Here is a 5,516-nt window from a genome sequence, read left to right as displayed (position 1 = left end):
AGTTTTGCCCATAACTTCCACATCCGGAGTCCGATTTTCACGTTCTTTAGCTCGTTGAGTAGCTATTGACATCCACCATCCACCTAGATAGGTTCCAACACCATTTGACTCCACCAAAATTTTGTCATTTTGGCAAGATTGCCTACGCCCTCCACCATATCATCCGCTACACCACCATCGACTTTCGCAACCTAACCCATCTTGATCCGCTTACCATTAGTGGTTGCTTGAGGAGTGACGTGAGTCTCCTAAGGTGTTTCGGCTACTTAGGGATGATTGCTTCTTCATCAACCACCACCACCACCACTTCCACATTGCCATTTCCACTACCACCATTTGACATTTGTCATTTGAGATTTTGAGTTTGCGGTTTTTTACTGTTTCCTAAGGTGTTTCGGCTACTTAGGGACGGGTCTACATCATCTTGATATCTATATCAAGAACACAGTCACTCATCATCGCAAAGGACGGTAACCTCGACGACACCATTGTATATTCCCTTGCAAATTGCATTGATAACCCCTAGCCCATTTTGCGTTACTTGCCTATAGAGAGTAGCCATTTGAGTATTGCCGGCAACGTTACTTGTGCACATTAGTGATCATACTTCCCATATCATACATACCATATCATTGTGGTGCTTATATTGGTATCATATCTCGTGTCACAAGTTTGTTCCCGCATATACGCAATTGCTATCTTGGTTTGTGCATTGTGCAAAAGTGGCCATAGAAAAAAAAGAAATAAAGCTTTTAAGCAAAAGAAAGAGAGCAAAGAAGCTTGTAAGCAAGTGCAATAGCATCATACCCCATTGCACATAAGATTGTCATATCCGATCATCTTGGATCATCTTGAGAGAAACATCGGGAACCATACATACATAGCATACTTGGGATAGAAGTTTATTCATTTTGCATCTTATAGGTTGTGCACAAGTGTCATATCCGCCGATTGAGCAATCATGCTAGCGTCTCTCTTGAGTTGTGCAACACGAGCGTTTTCCATGGATTCCACATTTTGAGCTCATTCCTTGGTTGCACGACCCCATTTATCTATCCGTGTGTGTGTTTCCGTGTACCACATATTGCTATTGGTCTACTTGTTTCACTTGTGAATTTGTGAATCTTTTCCAACATTATTGACTCTTGCTAACATTTTGCATCAATTTTTTGTGCCTCTATCCTCACTGAGCTCTACCATAAGCTTTACTTGATAGGTGTCAGTGAACAAGTTCGGTACCAATTCCACTATTCTTTCATTTCACATTGAGTGATACAAGATACATACTCAACTTTGGGAAAAGGTAGCTTGGTATTGCTTATCTCATTTCCTACTCACCTTTGCTCGAGTCTTGTGATGGATAGGCAAGGCATTTCCTCTCCGGTCTATGACAACAACGACGGCGTGAACAACTACATCACCAAAGCGTCCATCTTCGATCTACAATGACAAATGCAAGGCACACAATCAAGATTGCGAGAGCGCATCAAGAACATCTCCATCGACATTCGTCACTCCGAAGCACGGAAAAGGGACTACATCGACAAGAAGCTTTCCGCACATAAAGAGGTGCCAGATGCAAGGATGGAGGAGATTAGAGCCTTGATCAAGTCTTCTTCCCCTTCGTCATCTTCAAGGCGGCGACATTCAAGCCACAAGTCTTCGGAGCGCGGCCACGATGCAAGTGCAAATCGTCCTCGTCCACATCTACATGGTGACCACCATCACGTTCGTGATCCACATCGTCATGAAGGGCAAGTCACCGCCAAGCATCATGTGCACGACGACGAAAAACGACTACGAGCTCAAGCACGACAACGACATCATCATCATGAAGATGCTCCACAAGCACAAATGGACAATGCCCAACAATCCCTACTTCACGCCAAGTCGAAACTTCATAAGCACAAGAGAAGACCGCGAGACGACCACCACCAAGACGGCGCTATGGCTACACCAACCACTTTGGCATCTTCGCCAAGTGCTATCAAGGCATCTTTGCCTTTGGACGTACGGCATCTTCGCCTACTTCCCACGAGTACGCCTACAACGACTTCATCATGTCCAAGGCGACGATCTACGAGCGAGGAAGACACTTCCATCTTCGGAAGCCCCCCAAGGAAGATGACCGAGCATGGGAAACTCCCTTCGGTAATGGAGACGAGCTACGAGGTGCCACATCATATGGGCCTCCAACACCAAGACGGCGACAAGAAGGTCGAGCAAGGGACATCCCCTTCGACCACAGCGATAGGAGTTGAGCATGGAGACATTTGCACCTACATCTCTCAGACACGCACATATGTCGAGATGCCCCAAGTGCCATGTGAGGAGAGCCACCACAACATAAGTGACATGAGTGACTCCACCATATGTGACATTTAGAGCATTTCCTATGAGACGATGAGTGTGACCACCACCAGCCCCACACATGAGAGCATGCCACACATCCTATGTGAGGTTGAGCACCATTCAAGTGACTCCACCAACCATATGAGTGAGAGCATCCTTGAGGGAGTGAGTGAGCCACAACACTTAGAGAGTGAGGTAGTTGACACGGCATGTGAGGCCATTTTGATTTCTAACGACTTAACCTCTACTCCTAGTGTGTTTTCTTCTTTGGTGCAAGGTCTCCTACATGACGACATACCTATCCTCGACGAGTCCATCCCTCCAATGGAGACAACGATGGCCATGGTGGACGATGATGCACCCCCCACATGGTTCCATCAAGATGAAGATGACAACGAGATGACCTTCAACACTTCACCTACAACACATGAGCTATGCTCCAAAGGTAACATAGGTGATGGTGCTTCTCTTGTCCCACTAGTGGACTCTCTTACCAATGATTGCTTGCATGATGTTGATCCACCTATTGCCATGCTTCATGCTAGTGAGACTTCTTCATGCCTTGACTTACCTATTTATGATGAATATGATGATGAGCATGTTGAGTTGCCTAGTTGTGATGCTATGCTCCATAGGATATCATGTGAAAATTCTATTGGTCACATCATGTTTGACAATCCATTGAACTTGTCATATGCTATGAGTGAGATCAACCATATTGCATCATTTCAATCTCAACATAGTAACTATGCATGCCCCATTAAAATAAATCCCATTTGCACTTATGGCATAGATGACGAGATGTTGGTCATTGGCTTTTGCTTTTCATGTGATGATATTGCCATGCTTCCTTTACATGATTTGCGCAATTCATTTACTATGTCATGCCATGATCACATTGTTCCAACTATGCATTGTTTCGGATGTTGTCAATATTCTCCATGTGATGTTGCTACTCATGCTCATGAGCAGACCCCCATAGTTTCCTCATACATATTAGGAGATCTTGATACATTTCATACTTTGCATGATTCCCATGATGGTGTACACCATATGCATTCCATGCATAACAATGCTCTAGATATTTCTCATGATGCATTACACAATTTGAGTCTCCATTATGCTATACATAATAACAAACCTCTCATGATGGATGACATGTTTCTATATCACGCATCTCATTTATTTGAGCATTGGCTATTTTGTGCTAACCGACACATGCACGTGCGCATCATGATGGATGATGTGTACATATACCACGCACACACAATTTTTCCTTTGTCTTTGTTTTGTGTAGGTAGTCATGTATACTCGTCAATCTCTCAATCCCAAGAGTTGACGAAACGAGCTCTCGAGAGCAACGATGCTTTGGGATCCCGTGGACTATCCTTACCACCGTTCCATTCGCGCAAGGACTACGCGCATCTCTTCTACTTGGCTCTCACACGGCTATGGGCCATTTACCACTTGTCACCTTATGCTCATTTACCGTGTTCACTTTGCATGCTATGCTTGCTTCTATGCCTTTGCCATGCAATTGTGACCCTTGTTTGCATGTAGCCATGTTTCACCATTATGATACTCCTATGTGTATTTGCATGCTTGGGGGAGATCCTTGTTGCTTTTGCCATGTTTATCATGTGCCTCATGCTATTTTACTCATATCTTGCTTTCATGCTTGTGATATTTCATGTGCATTATTCATGCCCACTATTTGCAGACATGACATGCTTGCCATGATTCCTCGTAGTATGTTGCATCTTCGCACTACTAGCTTGCTTGACTTGATTGCTATGATTGCTTGCTTGGTTGCATCACCCATGTTCCACTATTACTTGCTTTCTTGGGTTGATGACATATATGCTCATGCCTCTCACATGATATATCTTGTTCATTGTCTCTTGCGTCCATTAGTTGCCCCTTTCATATCCACTTATATTGAGTGCAACCATACTATGCTTATTGATCATGGAGACTTTGACACCTTACTTGTGATGCATGCTTCTTTACTTGAGCCTCTTGTATTTGGTTGTTCTTGCATCATATGCCTCCACACTATGAAATGCTCCCTTGTACCTTCTTATGATGAGCTTGATGCATACACTTGTTGGGTATCTTACCACTTGAATGATAGGTTTTGCATTTCCGCTAACCTCATTTGTTTTTCCAAGTGTTTATCATGTTCTTTCATTTTGGAGGATTCACAAGGAGGTGCCGTTAGGCGACATATTGGTTATGTGAAGGCATACATGATGTACGACTCCAACATCTTTGGGAACTTTCTTGAGGTGAACTCCTTCTCTTTGAGCCATCCTCAAATACGCATATTGGATGGGTCACTCTTTCATTGTTGTTTCCTTCTTGTCGTCTACATGATACATCTCGTGAACGTAGGAGAGCGACATTGGAGATTGGCTACATGGACCTTCACATTGAGGAGCGCTCGCACTTATTGGATGCACCTTCGACACTCCACTCATGCCTCGACATCGAGCTTTGGTACACCAACACCTCCATATTTGTTGATTGTGCTCATACATGTCATGCTCGATGGACATATCATACTTACCACAAGTTTGCACCTCATGCATGGATTAACTCACATTATGATTGCCTTATTGCATTTTGTATTCCCATGTCATCCATGATATATGAGCTTGTGCATTTCCTTAGCAAATTTGTTGTGATCTACCTCGATGGCATATTCTTACAGCATGATCATATTATCCACCATCAATTGCATGATAACATAAACATGTTGCGCATCCATTGCCATATTCATGCTATTGATAAACCGTCTCACTATGACATCATTTTGCACCATGGTTGCATTGATCATATTTACAACACATTTGTGTGCACAATGATTGCATGTCCTCCCATGAATGCTTTGTATCTCATTCTACATCATCTTGATAAGCTTCATGCGCTTTTGTCAAGACCAATCTTGTCGCACGGACTCATTCTTACATGATGGACACTTTGTGTGCGCTAACCATTGTATTTCCGAGTGTTACTTGTGTTTGCTCTTTTTGCATGTCTATCACTCCGGTGACACCTTGGACTACTTGGATTGCGCCATGTCTTCAACTTCATCCAACTACAAGTCCGTCTACGACAACCGTTTCCATGGTGATGAGGATCACGATCCGAGGTCGGATCTT

The sequence above is a fragment of the Triticum dicoccoides genome, chromosome 4B (genome assembly GCF_002162155.2).
Source record: "Triticum dicoccoides isolate Atlit2015 ecotype Zavitan chromosome 4B, WEW_v2.0, whole genome shotgun sequence".
NCBI classification, from domain to species: domain Eukaryota; kingdom Viridiplantae; phylum Streptophyta; class Magnoliopsida; order Poales; family Poaceae; genus Triticum; species Triticum dicoccoides.
Note: the sequence above shows the minus strand (reverse complement) of the source record.